Below are 21,449 nucleotides of genomic sequence, written 5' to 3'. Positions count from 1 at the left end.
AATTAAGCTTTGGATTCAACATTTCCCACTGCTAAGTCCCCTAGGGGTCTCATCTCCATCTCCAGCTTTATTTATCTTTACTAACAAGGGTGACCCACATACAGAACACGATGTCCACTGGTTATCACAGAAAAGCACATGTACACTATGATTTCAACCATACAAAAATAGGTATGTGGATGAACAAAGCCTGGAAGGAAATGAGGAAAAATGAAACAGTTACATTAGAGTAACATGGTTAAGCTGACGTTCTTTTAAAAATGTTATAATTGTATTGTGTTATCAGTCAATAAAATCTGGAAGAAAAAAGAACCAACCCGTCTCCTTAGAAACTGTTCCAAGACAAATTCAGGAACTGTGTCAAAAAGGATTGGACTGGGCCTTCCCTGGTGGCGCAGTGGTTGAGAGTCTGCCTGCCAATGCAGGGGACACGGGTTCGTGCCCCGGTCCGGGAGGATCCCACATGCCGCAGAGCGGCTGGGCCCGTGAGCCATGGCCACTGAGCCTGCACGTCCAGAGCCTGTGCTCCGCAACGGGAGAGGCCACAACAGTGAGAGGCCCGCGTACCGCAAAAAAAAGGATTGGACTGGAGTAGTGCAGTAGAAAGATGAAAACTAAAATGCATGGGTTTTATATGTATATATATATCTACATCTATTTTGACCAAGTCAATAAACAGGAAAATATTAAGCTCTCTATAGCTTGCTCAGGGTGCAACTTCTACTGAACTGAGATCAGCTCCATTAACTCAACCAACAGAAAAGCCATTTAAAATTAAAACTTAGGGACTTCCCTGGAGGTCCAGTGGATAAGACTCTGTGCTTCCACTACAGGGGGCGCAGGGATCGGGAACTAACATCCCACATGCCCCGTGGTGTGGCCAAAAAATAAATAAAATAAAATTCAAATTCATTAATAGCACCTCCATCAGGAAATACATGGTAACTAGCCCTAGATCAATCTCAGTCTAGCTGCAGTATGGAAGAGGTGCATAAAAGTTATTGCTTTGTTTGTTTTAAAGATACAGGACCCTTATTAAGAAACTGACAATATAAGCAAAACTAAATTACAAAGTAGCTCATCTTATTTTCAATTAAGTTGCCAAGTCAATCTAATGGCAAGGATTTTTTAACCTATGTTGCTGCAACGAATGGATATCTGTATGAAAGGAAAATAAACCTAAACCCCTACCTCCCATCATAACACAAAAATTAATCTGAGATGGAACAAAGATCTAAAACCTAGAAAAAGAAAGCTTTAAAGAAGAAAAGCTTTTTTTTTTTTTTTTTTTTTTTTGCGGTACACGGGCCTCTCATTATTGTGGCCTCTCCCGTTGAGGAGCACAGGCTCCGGACGCACAGGCTCAGCGGCCATGGCTCACGGGCCCAGCTGCTCCGCGGCATGTGGGATCTTCCCAGACCAGGGCACGAACTCGTGTCCACTGCATCGGCAGGTGGACTCTCAACCACTGTGCCACCAGGGAAGCCCAAGAAAAGCTTTTTTTAAAGAAAGCTTTGCAACCCTGGGGATTGGCATAAAAAAACACTAACCATAAAATTAAAAGTTAATAAAATGACTCCATAAAAAATTTCTGCTCATCACATCATTAAGAAAATAAATAGAAAAGCCAAAGCCTAGGTTAAAAAAAATCTCCAACACACGTACCAGACAAAAGACCTGTACTCAGAATATATAAAGAACTCCTGCAAACAACAATAAAAAGATGAACCACCCAATGAAAAAAACAGGCAAAAGACTTGAATAGATGCTTCACAAAAGAAAATAAAGGATAGCTAATTAGCACATGATAAAGCATTCAACGTCCTTAATCGTCAGGAAAATGCAACTTAAAACCATAATGAGGTACCATTTTACATCCTCTAGTATAGCTAAAATAAAAAAGGCTGACAGCACTAAAATTTGGCAACATTAAAAATTAAAATTTGGGGACTTCCCTAGTGGCCCAGGGGCTAAGACTCTGTGCTCCCAATGCAGGGGGCCTGGTACGATCCCTGGTCAGGGAACTAGATTCCACTTGCAGCAACTAACAGTTCACATGCAGCAACTAAAGATCCTGCATGCCGCAACCAAAAGATCCTGCACATGGCAACGAAGATCCCGCGTGCCGCAACTAACACCTGGTGCGGCCAAATAAACAAAATTTTTTAAAAATTGTGTAGGGTTTCCCTGAGAGCGGAGTGGTTAAGAATCCGCCTGCCAATGTGGGGGACACGGGTTTCAGCCCTGGTCCGGGAAGATCCCACATGCCGTGGAGCAACTAAACCCATGCGCCACAGCTGCTGAGCCTGCACTATAGAGCCAGGAGGCACAACTACTGAAGCCCACGTGCCTAAAGCCCATGCTCTGCAATAAGAGAAGCCACTGCAACGAGAAGGCTGCGCACCACAACAAAGAGAAACCCCCGCTCACCACAACTAGAGAAAGCCTGCACACAGCAACAAACACGTAACGCAGCCAAAACTAAAAAATAAATAAATAAATTTTTTTTAAAAATAAGAAATGAGATAAACAAATTGTGGTATATTCATACAATGGAATACTATTCCTCAATAAAAGAGAACAAACGACTGATACACACAACACAGACAAATCTCAGAAACATCATGTTACAGGAAAGAGGCAGACACTAAAAAGCACATACTACTGTATGATTCTATTTATGTCAAGTCCAAGACTAAGCAAAACAAACCTATGGTGTCAGAAATACAGAGTAAGAAAGTGGTAACCTTTCGGAGGGTGGGTGAGGAAAATGGCTGGAAAGAGGCATGAGGGTAGTTTCTATGGTGATAAAAATATTTTCTATCTCTTTTGGTAGAAGTTACAGTGTATAAAATTGGCAGAATGCCTTGAACTGGACACTTACAATATGTGCATTTTACTGAATGTTAATTACACCTCAGTAAAACAATACAAAGTAGCACTCTGCTTCAAGATATAATGATTTTAGGGCTTCCCTGGTGGCGCAGTGGTTGGGAGTCCGCCTGCCGATGCAGAGGACACGGTCCGGGAGGATCCCACATGCCGTGGAGCAGGCTCGCTGAGCCTGTGCGTCCAGAGCCTGTGCTCTGCAATGGGATAGGCCACAACAGTGAGAGACCCACGTATCGCAAAAAAAAAAAGATATAATGATTTTGTTTCAAATGAAATTCTAGAATACCACCCTCCACATGTTCAATTACTTTCCACTTTGGATTACTGACATCTCTATTCCTTCAGTATTGCAAATCACCTAATGGATTACAGATGTACATAGGTAGATAGATATAATTGTATCTGTTAATGTTGAATTTTTCATAAATGGCAAATCAAGTTTGATTCTTCACAATTTCAATACATACCTAATGGACTATGAGAAGTTCAGTAGAATTTTGTTTTCTTTACCATTTTCCTCCCAATGATTTTATAGTTGTCATTTTAGAGGGTCAGATATAAAAATGACTGAGAAAGAGTAAGGCATGTAAATCGAATGTCAGCAAGGAAGGACAATAGTGCTTTGACCACTATCACAGCCTAAAGAAAAAGGCTCTCAACTATTTTTATCAAGTCAGAGTCATATATATTTAAATTTAAGAACAACTGAAGGGGAGACCTTCAAGATGGCGGAGGAGTAAGACATGGAGATCATCTTCCTCCCCACAAATACATCAGAAATACATCTACATGTGGAACAACTCCTACAGAAAACCTACTGAATGCTGGCAGAAGACCTAAGACTTCCCAAAAGGCAAGAAACTCCCCACATATCTGGCCATGTGGCTGATAGGGTGTTGGTGCTCCAGCTGGCTGTCAGGCCTGTGCCTCTGAGGTGGGAGAGGCGAGTTCAGCAGAAACTCTGCAAGCCAGAAGGGACTGGCAGGACATATTTAAAGTGATGAAAGAGAAAAAGCTACAACCAAGATTACTCTACCCAGCAAGGATCTCATTCAGATTCAACAGAGAAATTTAAACCTTTACAGACAAGCAAAAGCTAAGAGAATTCAGCACCACCAAACCAGCTTTAAAACAGATGCTAAAGGAACTTCTCTAGGAAAGAAACACAAGGGAAGGAAAAGACCTACAATAACAAAACCAAAACAATTAAGAAAATGGGAATAGAAACATACATATCAATAATTACCTTAAATATGAAGGGATTAAATGCTCCAACCAAAAGACACAGGCTCACGGAATGGATAAAAAAACAAGACCCATATATATTCTGTCTACCAGAGACCCACTTCAGACCTAGGGACACATACAGACTGAAAGTGAGGGGATGGAAAAAGATATTCCATGCAAATGGAAATCAAAAGAAAGCTGGAGTAGCAATACTCATATTAGATAAAGTCGACTTTAAAATAAAGACTGTTATGAGAAACAAGGAAGGACACTACATAATGATCAAGGGATCAATTCGAGAAGAAGATATAACAATTATAAATATATATGCACCCAACATAGGAGCACCCCAATACATAAGGCAACTGCTAACAGATATAGGAGAGGAAATCAACAGTAATGCAATAATAGTGGGGGACTTTAACAACTCACTTACACCAACAGACAGATCCAAACAGAAAATTAATAAGGAAACAGAAGCTTTAAATGACACAACAGACCAGACAGATTTAATTGATATTTATAGGACATTCCGTCCAAAAAGAGTAGATTACACTTTCTTCTCAAGTGCACACAGAACATTCTCCAGGATAGATCACACCTTGGGTCACAAATCAAGCCTCAGTAAATTTAAGAAAATTGAAATCATATCAAGCATCTTTTCTGACCACAACACTATGAGATTAGAAATCAGTTACAGGGAGAAAAACGTAAAAAACACAAACACATGGAGGCTAAACAATATGTTACTTAATAACCAAGAGATCACTGAAGAAATCAAAGAGAAAATCATAAAATACCTAGAGTCAAATTACAACAAAAACACAATGATCCAAAACCTATGGGATGCAGCAAAAGCAGTTCTAACAGGGAAATTCAGAGCAATAAAATCCTACCTCAAGAAACAAGAAAAATCTCAAATAAACAATCTAACCTTACAACTAAAGGAACTAGAGAAAGAAGAACAAACAAAATCCAAACTTAGTAGAAAGAAAGAAATCATAAAAATCAAAGCAGAAATAAATGAAATAGAAACAAAGAAAACAATGGCACAGATGAAAAAAACTAAAAGCTGGTTCTTTGAGAAGATAAAATTAATAAACCATTAGCCAGACTCATCAAGAAAAGAGGGAGAGAACTGAAATCAATAAAATTTGAAATGAAAAAGGAGAAGTTACAACGGACACTACAGAAATACAAAGCATCCTAAGAGACTACTAAAAGCAACTCTATGCCAATAAAATGGACAACCTGGAAGAAAGGTACAAATTCTTAGAAAGGTATAACCTTCCAAGACTGAACCAGGAAGAAATAGAAAATATGAACAGACCAATCACAAGTAATGAAATTGAAACTGTGATTAAAAATCTTCCAACAAACAAAAGTCCAGGACCAGATGGCTTCACAGGTGAATTCCATCAAACATTTAGAGAAGAGCCAACACCCATCCTTCTCAAACTCTTCCAAAAAACTGCTGAGGAAAAAAAAAAAACAACTGCTGAGGAAGGAACACTCCCAAACTCATTCTATGAGACCACCATCACCCTGATACCAAAAGCAGACAAAGATATTACAAAAAAAGAAAATTACAGACCAATATCACTGATGAATATAGATGGAAAAATCCTCAACAAAATACTAGCAAACAGAATCCAACAACACATTAAAAGGATTATACACCATGATCAGGTGGGATTTATCCCAGGGATGCAAGTACTCTTCAATACACGCAAATCAACCAATGTGATACACCATATTAACAAATTGAAGAATAAAAACCATATGATCATCTCAATAGATGCAGAAAAAGCTTTTGACAAAATTCAACACCCATTTGTGATAAAAACTCTCTACAAAGTGGGCATAGAGGGAACCTACCTCAACATAATAAAGGCCACAGACGACAAACCCACAGCAAACATCAATTCTCAATGGTGAAAAACTGAAAGCATTTCCTCTAAGATCAGGAACGAGACAAGGATGTCCACTCTCACCACTATTATTCAACATAGTTTTGGAAGTCCTAGCCACGGCAATCAGAGAAAAAAAGAAATTAAAGGAATAGAAATTGGAAAAGAAGAAGTAAAACTGTCACTGTTTGCAGATGACATGATACTATACACAGAGAATCCTAAAGATGCCACCAGAAAACTACTAGAGCTAATCAATGAATTTGGTAAAGTTGCAGGATACAAAATTAATGCACAGAAATCTCTTGCATTCCTATACACTAACAATGAAAGATGTGAAAGAGAAATTAAGGAAACAATTCCATTCACCACTGCAAGAAAAAGAATAAAATACCTAGGAATGAACCTATCTAAGGAGGTAAAAGACCTGTACTCAGAAAACTATAAGACACTGATGAAAGAAATCAAAGATGACACAAACAGATGAAGAAGATATACCATGTTCTTGGACTGGAAGAATCAATACTGTGAAAATGACTATACCACCCAAAGCTATCTACAGATTCAATGCAATCCCTATCAAATTACCAATGGCATTTTTTACAGAACTAGAACAAAAAATCTTAAAATTTGTATGGAGACACAAAAGACCCCGAATAGCCAAAGCAGTCTTGAGGGAAAAAAATGGAGCTGGAGGAATCAGACTCCCTGGCTTCAGACTATACTACAAAGCTACAGTAATCAAGACAGTAGGGTACTGCACAAAAACAGAAATATAGATCAATGGAACAGGATAGAAAGCCCAGAGATAAACCCATGAACCTATGGTCAACTAATCTATGACAAAGGAGGCAAGGATATACAATGGAGAAAAGACAGCCTCTTTAATAAGCGGTGCTGTGAAAACTGGACAGCTACATGTAAAAGAATGAAATTAAAACACTCCCTAACACCATAAACAAAAATAAACTCAAAATGGATTAAAGACCTAAATGTAAGGCCAGACACTATCAAACTCTTAGAGGAAAACATAGGCAGAATACTCTATGACATAAATCACAGCAAGATGCTTTTTGACCCATCTCCCAGAGAAATGGCAATAAAAACAAAAATAAACAAATGGGACCTAATGAAACTTAAAAGCTTTCATCAGCAAAGGAAACCATAAACAAGACCAAAAGACAACCCTCAGAGTGGGAGAAAATATTTGCAAATGAAGCAACTGACAAAGGATTAATCTCCAAAATTTACAAGCAGCTCATGCAGCTCAATATCAAAAAAACTAACAACCCAATCCAAAAATAGGCAGAAGACCTAAATAGACATTTCTCCAAAGAAGATATACAGATTGCCAACAAACACGTGAAAGGATGCTCAACATCACTAATCATTAGAGAAATGCAAATCAAAACCACAACGAGGTATCACCTCACACCAGTCAGAATGGCCATCATCAAAAAATCTACAAACTATAAATGCTGGAGGGGGTGTAGAGAAAAGGGAATCCTCTTGCACTGTCGGTGGGAATGTAAACTGATACAGCCACTATGGAGAACAGTATGGAGGATCCTTAAAAATCTAAAAATATAAGTATCATATGACCCAGCAATCCCACTACTGGGCATATACCCTGAGAAAACCATAATTCAAAAAGAAGCATGTACCACAATGTTCATTGCAGCTCTACTTACAATAGCCAGGACACGGAAGCAACCCAGGTGTCCATCAACAGATGAATGGATAAAGAAGATGCGGCATGTATATACAATGGAATATTACTCAGCCATAAAAAGAAACGAAATTGAGTTGTTTGTAGTGAGGTGGATGGACCTAGAGACTGTCATACAGAGTGAAGTTAGTCAGAAAGAGAAAAACAAATACCATATGCTAACACATATATATGGAATCTAAAAAAAAAAAAGAATGATTCTGAAGAACCTAAGGGCAGGACCAGAATAAAGACGCAGATGTAGAAAATGGACCTGAGGATATGCGGAGGGGGAAGGGTAAGCTAGGACGAAGGGAGAGAGGGGCATGGACGTATATACACTACCAAATGTAAAATAGATAGCTAGTGGGAAGCAGCCGCATAGCACAGGGAGATCAGCTAGGTGCTTTGTGACCACCTAGAGGGGTGGGATAGGGAGGGTGGGAGGGAGACGCAAGAGGGAGGAGATATGGGGATATATGTATATGTATAGCTGATTCACTTTGTTATAGAGCAGAAACTAACACACCATTGTAAAGCAATTATACTCCAATGAAGATGTTAAAAAAATAAATAAAGACCTCTGGATGGAAAAAGAACAATTGAAAAGCTGGCATAATTTTCTAGCTAATTTGAACTTTAAAAGATAATGCATGCTAAATAACAAGAGCACTGTACGTCAGACAGACACCTGAAAACCACCAAGATCCTTTCTACTGTTTTACTGAGTCCTCCTCCGTGCCTCTATCCAGGTTTATCTTCATCTTCACCACCTCTCATCCTCCCTAGAATACTGCTCAGACCTAACTGATTTTCATATAGCCAGCTCACTCAAAGTTCCAAATAAATTAATTTATGAAATTGTACTATATTCTATGTAGATGTCATAAACACACTCAAACAGTACAGAGAGTCCAGCCTGGGGAAAACCAGACGACCAATGAGTGGGAAAAAGATGACTTCACTTGCTTCCTACCCCGAGAACTGTAGAAGATCTCTCCGTCTGAACTCCTACTGCAAGATTTTATTCCCTACAGACAACTCTTACAGTGCTCTGAACTATAAACAAGTACACATGCCTAATCTCAGAGGGAGTAGGCTCCCAGACAAAAACCATGTCTTCCATGTCTGTATTCACCATGAGCCTAAGACAATACCTTGAACAGGATGGGGCAAAACACAAGTTGGATTACTGAATTACTGAATTAACGTAAATGAAAACAGTTGAGGGTGGAAGAGGAGGAGAGAAAAAAAAAAGCTGAGAGGATACATCAAAGAGAAAGGAGAAGGGAAGGAGCAAAAGAAGAGAAAAAAGAAAACTTGTGAAGGAAATTCTTTTTGTTAGAGTAGTATTACTTTTTTTAAATTGAGAGTTGGAAAAAGCCATTGCTATGCACCTCATATCACAGCTATCAACACTAGTCTTTTTTGTGTGTGTTTTAACATCTTTATTGGAGTATAATTGCTTTACAATGGTGTGTTAGTTTCTGCTGTATAACAAAGTGAATCAGCTATACATATACATATATCCCCATATCTCCTCCCTCTTGCGTCTCCCTCCCACCCTCCCTATCCCACCCTCCCTATCCCACCCCTCTACGTGGTCACAAAGCACCTAGCTGATCTCCCTGTGCTATGCGGCTGCTTCCCACTTGCTATCTATTTTACGTTTGGTAGTGTATATATGTCCATGCCACTCTCTCACTTCGTCCCACCTTACCCTTCCCCCTCTCCATGGCCTCAAGTCCATTCTCTATGTCTGCATCTTTATTCCTGTCCTGCCTGTAGGTTTTTCAGAACCATTTTTTTTTTTAGATTCCATATATATGTGTTAGCATATGGTATTTGTTTTTCTCTTTCTGACTTACTTCACTCTGTATGACAGTCTCTAGGTCCATCCACCTCACTACAAATAACTCAGTTTTGTTTCTTTTTATGGCTGTGTAATATTCCATTGTATATATGTGCCACATCTTCTTTATCCATTCATCTGTCGATGGACACTTAGGTTGCTTCCATGTCCTGGCTATTGTAAATAGAGCTGCAGTGAACACTGTGGTACATGCTTTTTGAATTATGGTTTTCTCAGGGTATATGCCCAGTAGTGGGATTGCTGGGCCATATGGTAGTTCTCTTTTTAGTTTTTTAAGGAACCTCCATACTGTTCTCCATAGTGGCTGTATCAGTTTACATTCCCACCAACAGTGCAAGAGCGTTCCCTTTCCTCCACACCCTCTCCAGCATTTATCAACACTGGTCTTTAAACTGTCATTATAAACACCTTAAAATATCTCCCAACCCTTGATATTCAAAGTGTGGCCTCACACTGCAACTACAGTATTCTCTTTCTGACCAGCAGATTCCAAGCCCCCACTTCAAACCTACAAGTTTCTGGGTGATTTACAGCTGTTAAAGTTTGAGAAGCACCACCTACACCATTCAAGTCCTTTCTGTTGTACTGAACTTGTGTTTTATTTAAATGGACCAGTAGCTAACAATTGAAAAATCTCTGATTAGAGGAAACTGATCATTGTAATTGGATTTGATCTGTATGTATTTAACTTTAGGTTAAGTTATTAATTAGAGAGTAATTTGGCCTGGAAGGTATACCACAAAACTTTGTAACTAGTCATAACAACATGATTAAAAGAAATTGAGCATTAGGTCAGTGACACCCTCAAGAACTCAGTTTTGTTCCTTCATGCGTAGCACCGGGCTTGGAATGACAGGTGTGGCCAGTGTTTCCTGACTGAATAAAACAAATGAATTTTTACAATCAGATACCTAGGGCTGACAATCTTGGGGTCATCTGGCCAAACAACCTCATTTTAAAGACGAGCAAACTAGAAATCCTGAGAGATTCAAAAGCAAGCAAGCTAAACGAGCCAAAATATGCTGCATCTCACTGTTTCCCTTTTTGTTCCTTTCCTAGGAATGTGTTAGAAAAGTGATTCTAAGTATTCTAATAAAATGACTGTGGGCTCTTAAAGAAGTGATAGGGTAAAAAGGTGCCTAGGACTAGGAAGAAGAGACTGGCAAAGGTAAATGAGGTTGGACAAAACTATTTTTCTAAGCCTAATATACTTTTGGTCAGGCCAATGAATTAATCAATTTAATCTGCTGAAAAATAAATCTGAAGGAATTCTCAGAAAAAGAAACATGAGCTGCATGAAAATGTTACAAACCAAGGGAGACCGCACATAACTAACTTAAATCTCCACAGGCTTATTTCCTGTTCAAGTATGACCTCCTGGGATAAGTTTTACTGCAGTGTTCATTACCAGATGACTTTTGGTTTTAAGAGAAGCCAAGGGCAAGTTGGAAATATGATTCTTAACTAAACATAAAAAAACCAAAAACCAGAACAAAAATCCCCCTGCGGCTGTTTCTCATTTGTTTGTAATCAGAATGCGGGCTTGCAGAGGAAACACACCAATTTCTGTAAGCAAAAATATAACGACCCAGTCACGTCCTCAAAACAAACCAACATACAAACTTCACAGCCGGGTCCAGCTGTGCTGCGCAAGAGCCAGGAATTTATTCTAAGAGCAGATAGATCAAAACGGCGAACGCAAGACAAGCCAGATTTCAATCAAAAAGAAAAGGGTGTGCCCTACTTCTTTTTTCTCTTCTTCTTTGCAACTTTCACCCAGCAGAAACCTTTGAAGGAGTCTTGGTGAAAAAAACCTTTTCAGACGCTAGTCCCCAGAGCTACACCTCGGTGGGGTGGAAAGGGTAGGCACCGCGAGCTCGCGCGGTCGCGGCCCGCGCAGGCTCCAGCCGGGAGGGGAAGGGTCCGGTCCCGAACCCGGCAAGGCCGGGCCCCCGTGTGATTCATCAGCAACTCGGGATTCGCGCGCCTCCACCGCGGGCAACGCCCAGCGCGTCCCACGGCTCCTACCCCGGCCCGTTAGCCCCGAAGCAGACCCCAGCGTCCCCTCGCTCCCCGAGAGGGACTGGTAGGGAAGGAGATCACAGCCTGGCAGTTGGAAGGCAACCTCTCCCGCCTCAGCCACCATGGCCGGTGCGACTCCCTGCCCGCGCCCGCAGACGTACTTCCTGGAAAGCACTGGCTTGGCTTACCTGACTGGAGCCCGCTAGGGCCACCGACGTCCTTCACAGACCCACAGGGACGGCCTGCCGCTCAGTTCCCAGTACCCGCCCGTCTGCCTGCTGCCGCCTCCCAGGGAGTTGTCTGATACACCGCCGGCAGCTCCCCCAACTCGACGGCCCTGTTTCCACTCCGCCGCCTAAGCGCGTGCGCACTCCCCGGTCGCGGGGCATCCTGGGAGTTGTAGTTCGAGCGAGGAGGGCGCGGCTCAGCGCAGACCCTGGTCTTTTCTGTGTGCAGGACTTTGGAAGTGGCTGCGGATACCAAGCCTTACACCAGCCTGAGAAAACGTACTTTACTACTGGAAATATCTACCTTGCACCCTTTGGGAGCTATAAACAGCAGCTAGAGGCTCCTTAGTATAGATTTCCTCTTTACTTTGACTTTTAGTCAAGAGGGACGCAAGGCAGGACTTGTGTTGTACCCTTCGTTGCTAATGTGAGGACATAACATCGAGACCTTTAAACTTGTCGTGAAAAAATGATAGAAAAGGAAACAGGCCAACCACGAGAGGGACGTAAATCAGGCGGATGTCACCTCAAGCGCATAGTGGCCCTAGTGATTTCCTTAGGTTTGCAACCAGGGGTGATGTCGCCGCGATCAGTTTCCACCCCATCCCATCTTTGCATTCCAGCTTCAAGCTGCACGACAGGCAGTGGAACTGGGCTGATGTAAGTGGGAGAAAAAAGTAGAAGCGCTGCTTAAAGTGGGGAACTGGGGCAGGTTGGCATTCTGAAGGCGAAGAGGAAGACAGCGGGAATGCTTCAGATGGCAGCTCTAGGGTGGCCTATGAAATGGCTGCCTTTTGTCCAGGGCTCTGAGGATAGGGGACAGCCACGGCCTTGCATTCATTCCTTTAATCACTCACTGGTAATTTTCCTGGCCTGATCTTCAGGAATAAACCATTCCCCGGGGTAATGCTCAGCTTTGATACGCCTTCTCAAAGAATACAGCCAGATAGAGGATTGAAGTGCCTGCTTGAGACACATTCCAGCTACACCCAGTGTGGGAGCCGACTAATTGTTAAGCCTCCCCTGGCATTTACTTCTTCCCCTCAGAGCAGGGAGCACCCCAGGTAAACACCCTGGAATTTCATGCAATTAACATCCACTAATTCTAGCAATGAAGATCACTGATGATTTGGAGTTCTTCAGGAAAAAGAAGAAAGAAAGAGAAAAAAGGAAAAAAAAACCCTCCAAAATGCAAATACACTTAGGAGGCAATTAACATTAAATTTTGTGCCACTGCATCTTATTTTCTATAGCATCTTCGTGGGAATCAATTTGTCAAATATTCTTGGAGATAATAGCTGAGAGCAATTTCCTACAGAATTCAGGTTCAACTAATATTTATTGAATATTTAACCCACGCCAAGAACTGTGCCAGCACTCCCTTTATAATATCTCATCCAATCCTCTAAATAACCCTGCAAAGAATATAGTAGTATCTTCCATTTCTACAGATGAGAAAACTAAGACCCAGAGAAGTTAAGTAATCTGTGCAAGGTCACACAGCCAGTAACTGGAGATCTAGAAATGAAGTACAAGTAGCCTGACTTAAATTCTAGCATGCTTTCCACTGTTGATCAGACTGTCTCCTAAATTTCATCAAAGTCTTTAAAGTAAGATCATCTGTGACCATGTCCAAGGTACATAAAAAAAAATTCTCTAACACAGTCCAGGGAGATGGTGTTCTGACTGGATGAGCTGAATATCTGGATTCATTTGGTAGATCTGTATTTCATTATAAGTTAATATATAGGTGTTATGCTAACTGGCAAGTCTCTTGTGAGTTCCTGCTACACCTCTGGGGAAACTGACAAAATAGAGTTCCTGAAAAAGCAAAGCAGAGAACCATGGTTATCCAGATACGGTTTATTTTAAGAAGGACTTTCCTTTACAGCAATATGGCTTCTTCTGCTTTGCTCTTTAAGAAGCAGAGAGGGCTTTTAATTCAATGTCTGACTGATTTAAACTATGACACATTTCCTCCCTGACCTTCCAATATGGGGTATTAGGCATACATTAAATATATTTTCTTTTTTAGCTCTTTAAGTTTTTCCTAACAAACGCCTTCATCTTATTCTAATTCATTTTCTAAAATAAAGTGATGTGATGATGGATTCTTTCCTTTTCTTCAGACAAGTGTTATCATATTGTAATCACAAGACTCACAAATATGAATCGCCTAAACCCGTATACATTAAATACCACATATGGTACCAGACGTATTAAGAATAACATCCTAGTATTGGATAAAATTGTAAAAAAATAGAACCTTCCTCACTGCTTTCTCTCTCTAACTACAATCTATTCTGTATACCAGTGCCAGAATGACCTTTTTAAAATAAATCAGATCATGTCACCCTCCTGCTCCAAACCACTTAGGGCTTCCCAACACATTTCCTTTGGAAAGGAAAGGAAATTCCTTTACAATTAAATCCACCCCCACCAGTCCTTACATGAAAATTTTTATTTCCTACCACACATACACTCTTTTGCTCTACTCCAGTCACAGGGGCCTCCCTGAGGTTTCTCAATCCTGCCAAGTATTTTCTCACTTCAAGTTCTTTCTACTACATAGGAGAATGCGTCCCTCCCAAATACTCGTGGCTCATACCCTCATTTTCATGAAGGTTCTGTTCAAATGTCACCTGTGAAAGGTCTTCTCTGATCCTCTTACCCTTTCTCTTTACTTGCTTTGTCTTCTTAGCACCTGTCACTCCCTAACATCTTGCTTTATTTACTCATGTAAGCTTAAGGAGTTTGCATCATTTACCCCTCTCTCCCTAGCATCTGCAGCAATGCCCGACATACAATAGGTATTCAATAAATATTTGTAAATAAATGAATAACTTTCCCTCCCCTCCTGTGCATGAGTGGGATACAGATCCACAAGGTTCATGGTAAATGCCAGCCAAGGTCCTGATGCAGCTATAAACAGCAGCTGTGAGAGGGTTTGGCTCCACAGGACAAGATCCAGTGAAACTCATCCTGAAGTGGAGACAGAGCTCTCTTAAAAGGACTACACTTTATGGGTTGCCATTATTAGCTTACGGTTAGAAAAAGCACAGTTCTAGAAGATGGAGAAAAAGGCAAAACCTGAAAATTATATTTACATAAATAAGTGAAAAGGTTAATCCACTAAATGCCTGTGGTGGATTGCAATATTGTTCCCAACTATTTGCTCTCCCGTAGAGGAAAAGACTACCTTACCCACTGTTATATGACTTGCAGTGCCTCTCTTCAGGTTTCTTTTCCTTCTTTCTTCACAAAAATACTGTCATATTGTAATCGCAAAGCTTACAAACATAAATTTGCTTTGGCCAACAAAATGAATTGAAGCGACAAATACGACAGCTTTGAGAGGAGGCTTTCAGAGTGCCATTTCCTACTCGTGTGCTTACTCTTTCCTTCCACCAAGAGAATGGCATGTCCCAAATAGAGTCTTGTCCTTCTGCCTGGGTTTTAGAATGAGAAGTCACATGGAATCAGAGCCTCGGCTGAACACAGGTGCTGATGTGTAATGCGAGCAAGAAGTAAACAGAGATTTAGGTTTGTTTGTTACTATAGACTGACCTAGCAAAGCTGACTACTGCAGTGCCTATTCCATGACAGGCGATCCTCTGAAATAAAAGTGGTCTGGCACCCCTCCCCCACACATTTAATCCCACTTCAAGTAATGGAAAACAGTTTGTTTAAGTTCAACATAGGAAAGAGAACATATCTGAGACTGTTAGGTAAAATATTTGAATAAGGAACAGAGTACACATCCTGTTAGTTTTCAGGGTTTTGTCAGAGTGGAAGTGATTGACAAAATGACACTGTGACTTTACTTAATGTATTACAAGCCCTAAGTAGTGTTATCTTTAAACTTCCTGCCAGAGTAACTCATAAAGCGTGTCACACTGAATCATCATTTGCAAATTAATGCCAGCAGCAATTTTCTTGTTATCAAAAGTTCCTTTAGGAAATAGTTTCCTTGATATAGTGAAGTTTTTTTTTTTTTAACATGTTTTATAGGAAAACTGAGAAAACTTAAGCTAAAGACATCAAGTTGTAACTAAAAGGTAAGGATTTCATTCCTGGGAGCTTGGAGTTGGTTAAAGCAGTGGGAGGGAGGACTCAGAGAAGACAAACACCATAGCTGGGGTGCACAATTTTATAGAAAGGATTCAGGCAAAGCCTTTAGCTTGAAATATCTTTCCCTAGCACCCCATCTCTGCTTGTTAGAAGCTTCCTCATGTTTCATTGCCCGTCTCAAATGCCTGTTTCTGACTCAAACTTCCCTAAGGCCATCAGCTGGAATTGATTTTGCCATTCCTTATATTTTCATACCCTACTGTGCCTCCGCTGAAGGTGCATTAAATGCATATTTCAGCTAAGTGCCAAAGGGCTGAGAATTTAAATTTTCAGCTGAAGCCAAGGCTGCTCACAGATATCACTATCAAAAAAATAAACTTCTGGATACACAAATAAACTTAAATTTTGATTCCAAAATTTAAATTATTGTTTTAATATTATTTAAAATGTTAGTGCTAAAATAGTAAAGTTTAACACAGTATAACATAGGAACAATAATTTCCCAGTTCTGTGAGCTGTTAGACTCTCCTACAGTCACTGGAGAGCCAGATTTCGGCAGAGGCGAGCGGATGAACAGAGCCATGTCCTAAATGCAACTAAATAAGAATTAAATTCTGGTTTTAAATTATACATGCTAGGTACACCAAAGATTTCTATAAATAATAATAGTATGGGCTTCCCTGGTGGCGCAGTGGTTGAGAGTCCGCCTGCCGATGCAGGGGACACGGGCTCGTGCCCCGGTCCGGGAAGATCCCACGTGCCGCGGAGCGGCTGGGCCCGTGGGCCATGGCCGCTGAGCCTGCGCATCTGGGGCCTGTGCTCCGCAGCGGGAGAGGCCACAGCAGTGAGAGGCTCGCTACCGCCAAAAAAAAGAAAAAAAAAAGAATAATAGTATGATGCAATCTCTACTTATCTTTCCTTGTATTATTATTTTAAAATTTTAAGCATATATTGACTAAAAAAGATATTGTTGTTCTTCCTAAGTTATCTAACTAATGTACTCTCTTTATATTTGTAGTAACTGTCAACCTATTTCCCTACTTATCTACTTGAAAGTTCTTAATACTTTTAAATAATTTTTGAATTAATTTATTTTTAATCAATTTTGAAGTCAAAAGAAACCTTTCACAGTCAGCAATTATTACAGCATTTTACTTATCCAATTAGCAATATACATTTATATTTGATAGAATTTTAAGAAATAAATAACAGATTTTTCACTCAATCTAGAATACCTGCCTATATCTGAAAATCAATATTCATAAAATAATAGCAAATTTAAATGACATACTTTGTTCTTATCAGTGACACTGTTGACTGATTATATATAAGAATTACCTTTAAAAATACCTAGCACCAACCATGCCAAAGTTTAAGGATGATGGGAATAATATTGAAGTAGGCATTCCAAAAGCTGAGGCCCAAAGCCCAGGACAAATAACAGATTTTTGGACAAATATCAAGACTCTTTGTCTACTGTCACTGAAGCTAGAGTTGGCTTTTAGGCAGGCACATTCTACTTCTTACAGTTAAGCTTTTAGTCAACACCAAAGTCTTTATCCACACAGAGCTTCACTTCTAAGTGCTTACAAACCACTAAAGTGGAAATACTTTTTTAAAATTTTGCTCAGGATTGATAAGTTCAGTGGTCTACAATTTGGAGACCTCCCCCACCTTCACCCGGCCTCCACCACCACGCCTTTTGAGTCAGCATTGATTTTCCTACATCATCTCCCTTCTTAGGTTGGTTGGGCCAAAGCACAGCCCCGCCTCATTCAAGCTCATGTACATCTAGTTCCTACAGAGGCCCTGTGATATGTGGGATACTTGCAGGAAGCTGTGAGCATCTGATTGTGTTCCCTGACTGGTGGGCTGGGAAGTGAGCTGTTAGCTGAGGCAGGGAGGGTGTGGGGCACCACTTCTTACAGCCCCAGAGAAAGGCTGAATGATCAAACTGAGAGAGGGTGGTCCATAACAGAGTCAAGTCTAATAGACAACAGACCCAAAGTCAAGGAGTCACTGCTCAAGGCCAGACTGCCAAATCCAAAGGAGGGCACCCAGAAAGCAGGGCAAGTACAAGCAAGTTGAAACATCAGGGAATTCATGAGGAGCTAAATGAGAGGGTGGGTCAGGAGTAACTTCTGAGTCAGCTGTATCTAATTTATATTTGATTCTTGGAGTGATGGGGGAGGGCCTGTCTGCCAGAAGGGAATGGACAGTGGAAACACAAAAATGAGTAAGATTCAGTCCTCCTTAAATTCCTGACATTGTCAGCATTAAACGGAGAACTTTGTTGCTGTTAATATCCATGGATATTAATTTAGGTTAGAATTTAGGATACTAATACCTAAGTGCCTTCTGTATGCCAGGCACTGCTCTAAGTATTTTTACACATGAATCCTCATAATAGTCCTACTGTGAAGTACGACTGTGATTCCTATTTCAGAGGTGAAGAGACTGAAGCTAGGTAATTTGCAGAATTTCACACAACTAACAGAAGTGAGATCTGAACTGGGCAAGTCTGACCCCAAAGTGCACACCTGTAACTCCCATTCATTACAGCCTCATAGACTGAGAGAATTCTTCAAAGAAAATAATTACTTTACCTCCTTGACCATGAAAAGGTGTGAGACGGCAAATATAGAAATTAGATACAGGCCTTCTATGCCTCTTCTTGGACCTCATCATCAGTCTAAGTGACAGAGAGTTCGGGCAGAGTTCAGCAGGGTGGCAGAAAGAGTAGGTTTTCTTGTTTTTCCAGGACAAGCCTTTACAATGTAACTATTTTTAGTGTTCCCTGTTTTGAATCCCAGCATAGCTTACAAAAAATTTAATTCCAAAGTTAATATAAAAAATTCAAGGTAAAACACTTAACCCATTTGGGGTTAAGTATATCTGTATTCTTGCTCCCATTTATTCTAACAAATGTTAACTGTTTAGCTGAATGTGTGTGTGTGTCTGTGTGTGTATTTTCATTTTAATAAGGAGGTCTTGTTTCTCCTCTGGCTACTTCTGGTTGTCTACTTCTTATCTTCCTCATAATAAGGGCACTCTATGGTCCTTTCTAGCAAATGTACTTTTCTAATATGAGAACATGGTGCCAATCATTTATTTTAAAGAGACAATGTGTCTTAAAATTATCTAGATTAAATCAGTCCTTACTTTCATTTTAAAAGAAAAGTTTATTATTCCTAATGTTCTGTACACTTTCACTTGGAAACTTCATTCCAGACACAAATGAATACATTACATCTTTGAAAGCAGAAAGATCTTGATTAATTAAAACAGTATACCTTTACCTTAGCATTAGGTCAGGCTGGCAAATTCCAAAAGGTCAAACACTGCACCTATCTGTGCCGACTGGGATCCTTATTAATTATCATGGTAAAAGTATTTCACGTTTCATACATTTTGCTTTTTTACACATTTATTTCCCACATAATGTTCAATTTCACATTTAAAAGGCAAATTAATCTTTAATTTCCTAATGAATATAATCAATGTCTACCTGTGAAAAGTTTCAAAATGAAAAATGAAACTATGTGGATTTATCAATAACTGCTTAGCCAGATAAATGTTGCCAATATAAGTTTAAACAGCTTACAAAGTATTATTTCCTTTGTTCTCTTCAAAACAATACAGGTACACATAAGGTCACACATTACAGGCATCTGAACTGGTAAGATATTACACATTGGTGGCATGCAAGTATTTTACATTTTTAAATGCAGTGAAAAATGCTGCTTATTTGTTTTCTTTAAATAGATGAAACAGAATTAAGATAAAGTTTTAATTAAAATATAAATATCATTCCATGAATATAGTGGGGTTTTTTAAAACCAAAGTGGCAGAGATGAGAATTTTAGTTCTGAATAATTTCTTTCTTAACTAAAGATTGTCACTGGCAAAATTTGGTACTAAAATAAAATTTCCTTAAAAAGTACATTTTCTACCCATCTCATTTCACCATATGGCCAATTCTTAACTATCCACATTTAGATTATCCATGGGAAAGTTTTAATCCTGGTCCAGCTTCTCCCAATCACACAGTGTACTTCTGATTCTGATTGGCTTCTCTCTGTTATCCAGTCAATATGTGCTCAGTCAGACACAGACACAGACACAGACACAGACACAGACACACACACACACACACTCTCTCTCTCTCCCTAAATAAAAACCTATGAAAAACATGCCATGTTTACTGTGCTCAGTTTCTTTCTTTGCATTTTCTCCTCTTTCTCCACCATGAGAAATAAAATATGAGGAGAAAATATCATACATTTTAAAATGTCAAAAAGGCTGCTCCTCCAGAACTATTCTGAAAACAGTAAAAACCGCTGCAGAGGAACAAATAACTCTGTGGATTGTTGAGACCTCTTCCTCTGAACAAAGCCTATGGAGGAGAGATGGAGCCACAAGGGAGGCATTGCGCACCCGCACCCACGTTCAGAGGCAATGGAAACATTTAGAATCACAGGATTGTAACATCTGGGGGCTGGAAGGGACCTTAGAGAGCATCTAACTCACTTCATTTTACAAATGAAATGAAGACAAGATAGATGGAAAGACCTGCCCAAAGAAACACATAGCTGACATACAAATCAGTACTATTTTCCAAAAATATCACTTGGTGGAAAATTGAGCATAATTCTTGAGGGGTTGGAGGATAATTCAATTCAAGCAACATTTATTAAGCACCTATTATACACAAGGCACCTTACTAGATGTTACTGAAGATGCAAAGATTGATGAGACAGTCCCTGCTTCCCAGTGCTTATGAAAGTTCCTTGAGGCTATGTTTCAATATCTTTCTTAGCAGAAAATAATACTGACCAGGACTAAGGTTGCTGGTGATAACAAAGCAGCTGATGCCCAGGAGAGCTGATCTCACAAGTAACACTTTCTCCCCTTCACCATCAGGGCTCGAGCCTGTTACACAGCTGTTGGGGCCCTAAGGACAGTCTTCTTTCCTAGGCCTCCAATCACACCTCAAATCTTAGCCTACCCCACCCCCTGAGTAGTGACAAAGCTGACAGGAGGGCAGCAGTGCGCCAGACCCTCCTCTCAACTCCTAATCACTGTTTGCTTTCCCCTTAGTGTCTCTGCAAGGGTCCTGATCACATCCCAGGGTACTGTGAAAGTGGCCCAGGAAAATGCCCACCCACATACTTCACTGGTATATCTAACACCCACTGCGCCCATCAACCACTTCTCCCACCTCTACGTGGAAAGTAAAATAATTCCAGTCCCCTACATCATACCCATGTTTTAATTCCTCATATTCAAAAAGATGTGAGAGATGTAATTGTTGGTTAGAATAAAATGGATTCAAGAGGCAGTGGAAAACATTAGTGAATAGATAATAAAAATGATCTCCCACTTTTGTATAGCCCTTTCCAGTATAGTGTTTTCATCCCATTATCTGATTATATTCTCACCACAAGTCTGTGAGGTAGTTAGTGAAGTTTATTCCCATTATAGTATAGCTGAAGAACCTAAGGCTTGAGAGACTAAGT

The 21,449-nt window shown here is 40.1% G+C and overlaps 1 protein-coding gene across 1 annotated transcript in view; it reads right to left on the bottom strand.

Moving 5' to 3' along the window:
- TMOD3 (tropomodulin 3) overlaps nucleotides 1-11,921 on the bottom strand; it is an 86,909-nt gene extending 74,988 nt beyond the window's left edge. The window contains exon 1 of the mRNA XM_065901475.1: nucleotides 11,821-11,921. The gene's annotated coding sequence lies outside the window, so the exon portion shown is untranslated. The remainder of the gene's footprint in view (nucleotides 1-11,820) is intronic.
- Nucleotides 11,922-21,449: the final 9,528 nt, after the last annotated feature.

Source organism: Phocoena phocoena, chromosome 2 (assembly GCF_963924675.1).
Source record: "Phocoena phocoena chromosome 2, mPhoPho1.1, whole genome shotgun sequence".
NCBI lineage: Eukaryota > Metazoa > Chordata > Mammalia > Artiodactyla > Phocoenidae > Phocoena > Phocoena phocoena.
Note: the sequence above shows the minus strand (reverse complement) of the source record. Positions and strands in the feature narration are given on the sequence as shown.